At 39.4% G+C, this 12541-nt stretch overlaps 1 pseudogene; it reads right to left on the bottom strand.

Annotated features, from left to right (window-relative positions):
• Nucleotides 1-541: 541 nt before the first annotated feature.
• Nucleotides 542-659, bottom strand: LOC124799924 (annotated as a pseudogene).
• Between the last annotated feature and the right edge of the window lie 11882 nt (nt 660-12541).

The raw sequence follows: 12541 nt of genomic DNA on the forward strand, positions 1-12541 counted from the left end.
TCGGTAGGCTAGCGAATTTAACAACGAAAATGGATAGCTTGAAGCCAGATATAGTGGGCATTAGTGAAGTGCAGCGACAGGAGGAACGTATCTTTCGGTTAGGTAAGTACAGGGTATTCAACAAAAAAATCAGATGGGAGTAATTCAGGAGCTGATATAATAATGATTGATGAAAGAGGAACGCGGGTAAGATACTATAAGCAGCATTGTCGCCAAACAGACACAAAACCAGTACCCATCACTACAGTAAAAGTTTATATGCCATCTATTTCCGCAGGCGATTAAGAAATTGAAGGAATGTATGATGAAGTAAACGATGGTATTCAGAGAGTAAAGAAAAAGCACTCCGTCTTCAGGCCACCAGAGGCCTACCGGGACCATCCGACCGCCGTGTCATCCTCGGTGGAGGATGCGGATAGGAGGGGCGTGGGCTCAGCATACCGCTCTCCCGGTCGTAAGATGGTATTCTTGACCGAAACCGCTACTATTCGGTCGAGTAGTTCCTCAATTGGCGTCACGAGGCTGATTGCACCCCAAAAAATGGCAACAGCACATGGCGGCCTGCATGGTCACACATCCAAGTGCCGACCACGCCCGACAGCGCTTAACTTCGGCGATCTCACGGGAACCGGTGTATCCACTGCGGCAAGGCCGTTGCCACTCAGAGAGTAAAGGGAGATGAAAATTTAACTGTGGTACGTGACTCGAAATCGATAGTCAGGAAAAGAAAGAGAAGGAAAAATGGCTTGAGAACATGAACTGGCGGAAAAGAATGACAGGGGAATCCTCATGGTACAGTTTTGGAGAGCATAATTCTATTCGCTAACACTTGGTTTAAGAACCATGTGAGAAGGCTGTATATATGGAAGAGACCTGGTGACGCTGGAAGGTTTTAGATTGATTAAGTAACGGTAAGGCAGAGATTTCTAAACTGGATTTTAAATTGTATGACGTCTCCAGGAGCAAATGTGGACTCTGATATAAATTTATTGTTTATGAACTGCAGATTAAAATGTAAGATATTGCAAAAAAGTATGACTTTTAGGCGAAGGGATCAGGATAAACTGAGGGAAACAGAGTTTGTTTAGAGCGTCAGAGGAAACTTTAAGCAACGCTGGACTGAAACGGGGGAAAAATACAATAGCGGAGATGACGATCACATAAGGAAAGAAAAGGCTAGTAGAAAGCCCTGTACGATATAGGAGATATTCACTTTAATTGACGAAAGGAGAAAATAAAAAAAAAGTAGGAAGTAAAGTAGACGAAAGGGTGTGTAGACTTTAAAAACTGAGATTGACAGAAAATGCAGGACGGCTAAACAGGAATGACTAGAAGACAGATGCAAGGCTGCAGAAACATGTGTGACAAGGGGAAAGATACATACTGCCCATAGGGACACAAAGGAGACCTTTGGAGAAAAGAGAAATTCCTGCATGAATATCATGAGCTCAGGCGGCACATCACTAATAAGCAAAGAAGGGACAGCTTAAGCGTATAACGAATGTTATATAAGAGACACAAAACAGGAGAAGAATTTTATAGAAAGAGAAGAAGAAGTAGGTGAAGATGTAATGGGAGATATGATACTGCGAAAAGAATTCAACAGAGCCCTGAAAGACCTAAGTCGAAAGAAGGCTCCTGTAGTACGCAACATTTCCTTAGAATTACTGAGAGCCTTGGGAGAATCAGCCACCACAAAACGATTCCATCTGGTGTGCAAGAAAAAAGAGACAAGTAAAATACCATCACACTTCAAGAAGAATGTAATGAATCCAATTCCAAAGAAAGCATATGGTGACATGTGTGAATATTACCGAACCATCAGAGCAATAAATCATATTTTCTAAATATTTACAGAGAAAGAGAGAAACTGAGAAAAGCGATCTCGGGGAAGATCATTTTGGGTTCCGGAAAAATGTAGGAACACACTAGGCAATACTGACTCTACGATTAACCTAGACGATAGTTATGAAGAAAGGCCAATCTACATTTAAAACTTTGGTAGATTTATCGTAAGGTTTTTGACAAAGAAAGTTGGACGACAGCAGGGATAAAGTACATAGAGCGAAAGGTTATTTTGAAGTTATATAGAAAGCAGACACAGCAGTTATGAGAGTCAAATGACATGAAATGGAAGCAATATTTGCGGAGGATGTGGGGGAGGGGGGAGGGGAGGGGGTAGTCTGTCCCCAGTGTTATTGAGTCAGTGCGCTGTGTAAGCAGTATAGAAAAAATTAGATGTATCGATAGGGAATTAAAGTTCAAAGAAAGAAATAAAAACTGCAAGGTTTATCAACGACCTTGTAATTATATCAGAAACTGCATAGGACTTGGAAGAACAGATGAACGACATAAATAGTGTCTTGAAAAGAGATTATAAGATGAGAACCAACAAAGTAACACAAGGGTAATGGAATGCATTCGAATGAAATCAGATGCTGACGGAATTAGATTAGGAAATGAGATACTAAAAGTAGTAGATGAATTTGGGTATTTGGACAGCAACATAACTGACGATGGACAAAACAGAGAGGATATAAAACGCAGTCTAGCAATAGTAAGAAAATAATTTCTAATAACGAGGTAGTTGTTGAGACCTAATAGAAACTGAAGTGTCAGGAATCTTTTATGAAAGTATTTTTGTGAACCGTAGCCTTTTCCGGAAGTGAAATGTGGACAAAAAGCAGGTGAGACACGGAGACAACAGGAGTTCTTGAAAAGTGGTGCTATAAAAACGTATTTTAGATTACATGGGGAGATCGAATAACTAATGAGCAGGTAGAAAATGTAAATGAGGTAAAAATAAATTTGTAGCTTAGCTTGACTGTAAGATGAAGTCGGTTGATAGTAAACATCCTGAGGCTTCAAGAAATAGTCAATTTTGTATTGGAGGGTAAAAACTGTAGGGTGAGTTCTTGGATAATGTAGTAAGTAAGCATTTTGAAATGGATGGAGGTTGCAGTTGTTATTAACACACAAAAAAGCTTGTGCAGGACAGACTAGCGTGGAGAGCTGCTTCAAACCAGTCTTTGGACTGATGATCAGAACAACAACAGCCACTAGCTAAGTTGTTTTACCGATTGTCCTAAAATTTTAGGGTCAAAATTATAAAGCTGGTTGATAACCCTAAAATCAGTACTTTCAGGTAGGAAGCCAAGATCGGAAATTAATGTTTCATGCGGAACGAGTTTTTGAATGAGGCACGTGTTTTTCAACTGCTTATGTTTTGTTGGGTATTGCCTACCGTACTTACGGTCGTGACACTAAATAGAAAGTCAAACGCAATCGTCTGTACAGTTGCTTAGCCTTCACCGGCCAGAGCAGTTAACGTAAAAGTTTTCTGGGTATGATGGCGCATCATATTGTAAAAGACGGTGGTTTCACCAGTCATAGTTTTTAACGAAATGATGCGCCGCCTACCCAGGAAACGTTTATGTCAAGAATCGTACGTGATGAGTCCACAGCGGACTACGTCAATGTTTTCAGTTCACGACTGATCATCGGAGCTGAAGTACTACTAGTTAACATTGATTTGCAGAAAAGCATTTAATGTATGGTGTAGTCGATGACAAGGAGGTACTGTTGGACAGAATGGGAAAATATTCACCAATAAGCATCTGTAAATTTGCCTGTGAAAAGCACCCTTAGAAGAATGCAGTAAGAGAACACCCTTAGTCGTCACTACTCTTAAGCCTTTTCGTAAATCCCTGTGTCTTGTGGAGCGTTTCGTTTCTGTGACATTTCCTCCTGCCTAATTAGATATATTTATTTTTTCTGTTTACGTTATGTTCTATGTTTATAGTGATACGAATTTATATCCTAGGGTGCTAAGAAAATAGCGGTAGAGCAACAGTTACTTCGCCCATAACGAACAATGTGCGCAACCAACAGGTGCCAAAAGATTTTCTACCCACAGTTCAGTTCTCTCAATGGATTATGTTCTAACGATTGGTGGGCGTCACACTGAACAGCTGAGGTTAAGTTGCTTCTTGTAACGTGTAAGTTGTTTATGTTGGCAGCTCGCCAAATATTTATTCCAACCATAAGGTCTTTATTTCAGACTACCCAGTTTAGTATCTTATATAACCTGTTTTTCCTGACTTTATGTACACAGGCTCAGTTGGTTGAAGAGCATTCAACGAGAGTTATCAGTTGTGTCATAGGTAACTGTATTTACTTATTTATTTCATTGTAATCTGTTATCTGTAATCTAATTACAGACTGTTTATCTTACTTCAAGCTACGGTTGACAAATAATATTTTGTTCTGTACTTCATCAAGTAATGAAACTACATATACTGGTGCAACTAACATGTGTTCCGATATTTCAGAATACTCTATAACAAGTTTAAACTAAACCAGTGGAAGGTTACTGTGGGTTCTGACCCGGAATATGTTGATATCAGCATTAGCATTCCTGTAATCGTTGACGACAGCATCAGCATTCCGGTATTTTAATACAGAATAGGTCCACCCTCACTCGTATCAAGTACATGCACAGCGTCACGTGTAAGGCAAATGGACAGAATACACATAGAATCACTGCGTGTTAAATGAAATTAAGACATGAAATATGAGAGGATTATGGTGTGGTTATTTGTTATAACAGACAAATTTTTTGCTGCCATTTGAGTTTCATCACTTGATGTAGTGAGAAGCAGAGTTATCTTTGTCTTTCGTAAGCAAATGCTCTACTGACTGAGCTATTCAAGCACAACTCACGATCTGCCCTTGCAGCATTACTCCCACCACTACCTCGCCTCCTACCTTCCAAACTTCACAGAAGCTCTCCTTCAAACCTTTCAAATACTCGCACTCCTGGCAGTGAGGGTATTGCGGAAACATGACTTAGCCACGCTTGACGGATGTTTCTAGAATCAAATATTCACTCTGCAGTGGGGTGTGCGTTGATATGAAACTTCCTGGCAGATTAAAATTGAGAAGCTGACCGAGAGTCAAACTTGGGATCGTTTCCTTTCATGGGCAAGTGCTCTACCGGCATAAACTTTTAACAATGAAATGAATACCCTTAGCTGCATACAGACGTTGATCTAAGTCAACGGGGACAGTTAAAAATGTGTGCCCCAAACCGGACTCGAACGCGGGATCTCCTGCTTACACGCAGAAGTTCTATCCATCTTCTTTTTAATCTCATTTTGTTCTATATTGTTCGTTGACTGTTCGTGGAGGGCGTCCGATGACACTCATTCAGGTTGTTCATTGATCCATTCACTCAGTTTTTTTATTACAGAGGGTAGCTAACACACTGACCGAACACGCTGAGCTACCGGGTCGGCTCTATCTGAGCCACTGAGGACTCAGAGGATAGTGCGACTGCACGGACTTATATCTCTGGCACGCCTCCCGTGAGACCCACACTCGCAATTTGACTGCCCCGCACTATATTCATAGTGCCCCTGACTATCATACTCATTACTCGCGGCTTTACTGCCGATTGCCGTAAGAGTTCGGGCACTGTTTATGCATCCGCACAGAAGAAGATGGTCAAACGACCGGTGAGCCTTAACTATATCTGTTCTTTCGGGCAGATACCAATAATATGCCAGGAAGTTTCATATTAATGTACACTCCACTGCAGGGCGAAGATTTCATTCTAGAAACAGCCTCCCGCCTCTCGCTAAGCTTTGTCTCCATAATATCCTTTTTTCTAGGAGTGCTAGTCTTGCAACGTTCACAGCAGAGCCTCTGTGAAGTTTGGAAGGTAGGAGACGGGTAGCTCAGTCGTTAGAGCATTCGCCCACGAAAGGCAAAGGTCCCGATTTCGAGTCTCGGTCTGGCACACAGGTTTAATCGGACAGGAAGTTTCAGTCTGAAATTTCACATAAAAGCGTCAAGTGCCATGTTGGTTCAATATCACTGCCGATTGTGATGCGCCAACATCCCACTGGTAATCATTTTCTTCCCACATTCGTTGTAGCAAATCGAGTGTCACTCGTGCAACGGCAGTGTAGATTCGTAGAATAAATTGTAGGCCTGGTTGGAGGTTCTTTAGCGTATTGTTGCGAAATGTACGCAGAACGGGTATTGCAGAATTTGTTTCATGACACCAATATACACAGCGAGCACGCTCCGCACCAACGAAAGTACCCATTTTAACTGTGCACTATGCTGGCGCTCCTGGTAGCGGAATGGGGTGCTGATGCAATACGTGGATCAAACTTGAGGTTGTTTGCTACAAAATGACACACCTACCGATTCTGTAAGTTACCTCAATAAATTTCTATATCATTCCAAATTTCTAAAGGCCTTTTTCACTCACACTGTATTAATAATTTTATTCTGTCTTAGGTTAAAGTTGGTTTCAAGACACCGTTGTAAGCAAAATGTCATTTGTAACGCTTCATAACATTAAGAAGGTACGACTGGAAAGACTGTGTCGACTTGTCCAGGAGGCTGCGTGTTTGCTACCAGATGGTCGAGGAAAATACAACCGACAGTGCAAGGTTCCAGAGGATACCAATGTTCGAATAGAGCAGTTTATTCGTTCATTTCCGTACAGGGTTGCGCATTACGGGCAAACCGGTTGCAGAAAGAATTATCTATCAACTGACTTATCAGTTATGAAGTAATGTGAGCTAATCAGGCAGAAATGTGATTCAGATAAGTACTTAGTTTATCAAGATATGAAAGCCAGTGCAACTTATAAAAATGTATTCTATCCCTAAGTGAAATACCTTTATTTCTACGACTCTTTCAAATGTCATTTCAGCTATGGATTTGTCGTCCTGAAGTGGATATATGTGAGTTATGTGAATAACTTAAATGTAAAATTAACAGTAAAACAAACATAGTTTCAAAGATACAAGCGGAAAAGGAACTTAAAATTGACAAGTTACGAGCGATAGCATTTCATGATAGTATGTTACGATGTAAGGAAATAATTTAAAGGGGATGAGAAAGGAACAGCAGAAATAATTACTTTAGATTATATACAGAACAGACCATTTCTACTTGTACCTGTTGGGGAAATGTTCTACTATATGATAAAGATTTCATCTCTCTGTATGACGAGACAAATGCTAGAAACGGACTCAAATGAAACTGTTTCACTACTAATGATTTCTATTGAAAATCATTTAGCTATTACTATAAGAAAACTGTATGATATGCTTGTATGGGCCAAAACATGAATGTACGGTTATTCCTTTTTGGTACATTTTGGTGCACAACAGCAGGTTTTCTGCAGCTCGTCATATATTTTCTTCATGTGGCCCTTCTTCTCTGCGGTAGAACTAAAAAAAAAGCTAAATACAGTGTATATACCTCCACAATGGTATGACATTATGTACTGGTCTGAGGAAGTTGGTGTCCTCATAGTATATTTTTGATTTTCCTAATCATTTTGATTCCTTTTCCAAAAAATCTATTACAGTGAAAGGGGATAAATGGGCTGTGACTTCACATAAAATATTTAAGTTCTCAGCAGCATCAAAATGTGTAACATTATCTCCTCACTCCAGTGGCGTAGTTACATACGATTTCTCACTTGTAAAATTGGTAGGCATCCTCCTATGTCAGGTGTGTCCGCAGCCTAGTTTGACCTAATACCAATAAAACTGCCAAGGCAAATGAGGTTGCTAAAACGTTTGAATTAATACCTACAGTACACCACTACTAATTCAAGATCATTGCATAGTGGTTTTCTGACAAAGGGAAACAAAGAAGACCACAAGATTGAGAAAGTGAAGCATGGGACAAAGACTGATTTCAAATTTTCTTGTGATATCCATTTGAAAACTGCTGCAATAAATCTAATTTTGTTCAGTTATGTTTATTTGAATGTGTCAGTGTGCAAAATGGTTAAATATATAGGTAATTTTTTATATTGCCTGCTTCCTGTTCAGTGTGAAATAGGACTTGTTGGCTGATTTTAAACTCGTTTTAATGACTGTAAAGCTTCGTGTACTTCAAACCTGTCTTATAGATATGTACGTAATGAACTACTGCACCAGAATGTACAAAAAATTAAGTCTAAGGCAAAATTATGCAATTTATTAAGTTTCTTATGTTTTCCACAAAGTGAATGCTGATTGACTAATCCCCTTCTTGAACTTAATATTTCAATCGGGTAAGAGGCTTTTTTAAACATTGCACTACAGCAGTGGGGATACAGCGAAAAAGACGTTAACACGTCCACATGTCACCCTTGTTAAATGCGACTAGCCAAGAAAAGTGGTGGAATAGACTAAAATGCCAGCATAAGTAATTGGTAGCATTAGCGCTCTGTCTTTGAGGTAACACGTCACGTTTTGAGTAATTGCATGGCTTCCTTTAACACGATTAGGAACACTGCCTTCACTATAATGTGCTCTAGAAAGAACTGACTTTACTGCACACCAAAGAGACGATACTTTGTCTGCAAGCGCTACAAATCGTGAGCATCACCCATCTTTTTCCCGCTACATATTGAAGCGTCTATATGACACCTATACTACATCTTCAAGCAGTAAAGCGATACCTACAGCTGTTAAGTTCTGAGTAATTATGTGTTAATTTCCCATTTAATAAATATTATGACTTGGCTTGGGGTCTATAATGATTTCCTTCATAAACATCTTATTGTCTGTATCTGTCGGAATTTCTTCTTGCTGTTTGGATTTGTTGTACTTATGTTCTACGACTGATTCTTTATATTTAAAACACTTCGAACAATCAGGAGCAGAAACAATGATCCTTGATCCTTGTAGTATCATTTACTATTGTTAGCATTAATTTACCTCATTTCTCAACGAGTACTATTTTAGAGTTATTGAATAGCCCTATGCCTCTGATCAAATTCCTTTGTTAAACGTATCCTAATGATATCAATAACGAAAATGAGGTTTACTTAGAATCTTCCTTTGGTATACCAGCCCCAACAAGCAGCTTGGGTCTTTGTTTGGTTTAACATCACCAGTTTCCTAAATAACCAGCCTCGGTAAGGTCACCGGTGAGATTGCCACCATGTAATACTCTGTGAACTGTGTCACAGAAAAATAGGAACTGCCTTAGTAGAGGAGAGCGGTAATCTGTATGTTAACCTCTTAGTAAGCGGGCCCTGGTGCATTAATAATTTCCTTTAGTACACTATATACACGAAACACGTAGCAATGACATCATCTTAATTATTTCCCTAACCGTCAGAGACGACGGTACTAACGTCCTTGTATGTCCTCACATACATTAATATTCGTAACCCATTTACTCTAATGTTATCTTTCACCTCGATAATTATTAACTATAGGCAACACTTTCTCTCACTTTCTCCGCTGTGTCTAATTACACACTTTTCTCAGTCAGGTGACATACTATAATATTGCCGTAGCCGGGTATAGTTGTACTCCAACTTGGCCTTTATGTCTTATAAATGGATTTTTTCCTCAGCCCTAGTTCACCTATAAAGAAAGAAACTGATAGTTGAAGAAACCATGGATATAAGTTACAGGATACAAAATAGAAGGAAGGGCAGCATCGGTCGTAAATTTTTAATCCGTTTGTTGCAGTTCGATTTCTGTGCAGTTATATCTAAGTCTTAAAATCGCACATGGACCAATTGATATTACAGCTGACTGACAGTTTAACCATGAATCATCATGTTTTGAATATAATTGCACTGAAGCTCAAATCGGTCGGCAATAAACAGATCAAAAATTTACAACGGATGCTGCCCTTCCTCCTGTCTTCAATGTCATTAATACGGTCGTGGAGCACGCCGTTCCTGATAAAAACAAACCTGAAGGTATAGGATAGTTAGCGGATATGCATGGTGTATGGAAAACGAAAGAAGGAAGAAGACACTAAACAACACGGGATCCTCTAATCGTTATCTACATATTCACAAAAAGTGTAAACTCTCTGAGATTTCACGCAGGTTTCAACCAGGATGTACCTGCACATCACAACCTTCCTACTAGTTTACAATTCCGTCATACACTCCACATGTGCTTAACTATTCTTACGAAAACTATGAAGTGTACTGCACGCTCCTGTTTCAATCATATAAGATCACAAAATAAATTATTTCCACCTTCTAACCTGAATTTTTCATTAAATTAAACTTTCTTCTTGCTTCTTATCAAAAGCCAATTTTACTGTGTTGCTGTATCCAATGGATTCTCGCCTAGATGCATTTATATTTGCATTTACTTCTCTATTCATATTGTTTTTACCTTTTTCGAGACCACTGAGCAAAATGGAAAAATATTCTGTGGATTTCTTTATCTTATAGCTCAGCTGTGCCCTCTCAGTTCGAGAGATGAGTCTGCAGTTGAGTAATCACTTTGGATGTCTGCACAGAGATTTCGAACTTTAGAACCAAATTATTAGTAGATAAGTTCTCTGAGATATTGGTAGTTACTTGTTCAATAATAGCCTTATTATTATTGGACATTTTCTCAATGATCTGAGTAGTTAATTGCTTTGAAAGAGTCTGACAACTATTGGGTATCAACTCAGAGCGCTCCCTTTTCAACTCTCTCATTTCTTCTCGGATATCTTTAGGATCCTTCTCAAGCTGCTCCTTGAATTAACTGAAAACTTGAACTGATGAGGTTCCTTTCCTACTTAATATACTAGCTATATAGAGTAACAAATAGGATAATTATCATCCTCAAGCTTCTGCACTAATTATCGATATCCACACAACATTATTATTTTTTTCTTACAGAAACCACCTCTCGCACGTCAGTAGGAAACGCATTTACGCACAGGTCATTGTTGTTCTGAAAACGACTCACCTTGCTGCCTTCAACTAGCGGCTGCTGCTACTGCTAGATAGACTGCTGATGGCTGCTCTCTGCAGTTGTTGTTTCCTCGTAGTCGCCTGCTGCCCACGATTCCTGCTGAAGACTGCTGGCGATGCCCCACAGACGCCTGCCACCCGCACTGAATTACTCTTAAATGGTGCTCTGTCGACCCCACATGTGCACACCCACACCTACTCAGATTTAAGATTGTTGCGGAAGCGAGAGATTTCTTGCCCTCCACATACTTTCCGGCAAACTCGGTCTGACCAAGACAACCAATCACTCAAGATTTTCCGATCCTCTGCTCTTTTAGCGTCGTTCTATGCACGTTAGTCCTCGGTATGAGATCTCCCGTCATGTTACCAGCCATGATTCTATCTTCCAATCGTTGCACGCTCTCTCCTTTAATACAGTCTGAATAACTGAATGCCTCTCTGCCTTCAATAACTCACAGAACCAAGCCAGTGTATTCAGGATACGGTACAACCCTGCACTCTTCCTTCAGAAGTTCCAAAATTTAATTAATATTCTTCAAACACTCTTTCCGATAACATAAATGTCCATGTTAATCTGTGGGATCAACATTTAATCGTAAATAATTTTTTTTCTTCTTTAATATGCAATTTATTCCAATTTCAGCTTTATGCAAATAGTCGTCACCGTGCAAGAACTGCTCTTCCGTTTCACTAAAACAATGGCACGTCGACTTGATAAAGCTTGACAGACCAAAGACATTCTATAACACCCCTGCTGCGTAACATCGTAATATATCACTTTAAACTGTTTTCTTCTTCACTGTCAGTTAATAAGTGATATGAACTTCTAGGTTCATTTTACTGTCAAACGCATCTATAATCTGAAAATGTTAATAAGTAAGCTTCACATATTCTGCTGCAGGAGGAAAAGTTCGCGTACGTATATTGCTAAGAAATTACTTTTAAATGACCACTGTAACCTCCCCACCGTAATTTTAAAGGGAAATAAACATGACAATACTTAATAGAAATGGGAGCCGAGTGTAACCTCCCCACAATAATTTTGAAAAAGTATGGACAATATTATTTAAGAATGCTAATGTACATTGCTCTAAGCGTAACCTGCCCACAATGAAATGTACTGACAATGACAACAAAAATGTGAAATTCGCAATCTGACTCCAATATAAATTCTTCACCAAAAAATTAAAGTCCATTCAGTGACAAGAAAATTCAATTAAACCGAAATATCGGTCTTTGGCCCTGTGTAAAACAATCAGAGTTAAAGTCTTACCTCAGAATAAATGGATGTCACATTTCTGCTCTTATCTTTCTGCACGGCTTGGAGGAACTGCATTGCAAATGATAATATTCCTTTTCTCTGTGATTTTACTGAAAATTTTCTTTAAAAGAAATGGAGTGAAATGGGAAGTGCAACGAAATCTTTAGTTCATTAAAAATTAAAATTTTGAAAAAAAAATGCTTTTGAAATAAAAATTATTATTGGGGCACTTGTTAGAGAATAATTACAACAAATAAATTTTTACATTATCTAATGATTATATTAATTAACAGTATACCTTATTCACCATCTTGACCAGTATTGCCGACCGCCTACATCACCCGCACTGGACTGCTATCACTGACCGACCGCTCTGCATGACGACTATTAGCGTACTGCACGCGACGACTACTGACAGAGTACTGCTCTCAACTAGACAGAGCTACAGACTCGCAACGACTACAGACAGACTCGCAACGACTGACTGACCGACTCGCAACGACTACTGACAGACTGAGAACCGCTCGCAACACTCGCGC

The sequence above is a fragment of the Schistocerca piceifrons genome, chromosome 5, assembly GCF_021461385.2.
Source record: "Schistocerca piceifrons isolate TAMUIC-IGC-003096 chromosome 5, iqSchPice1.1, whole genome shotgun sequence".
In the NCBI taxonomy this organism is placed as follows: domain Eukaryota; kingdom Metazoa; phylum Arthropoda; class Insecta; order Orthoptera; family Acrididae; genus Schistocerca; species Schistocerca piceifrons.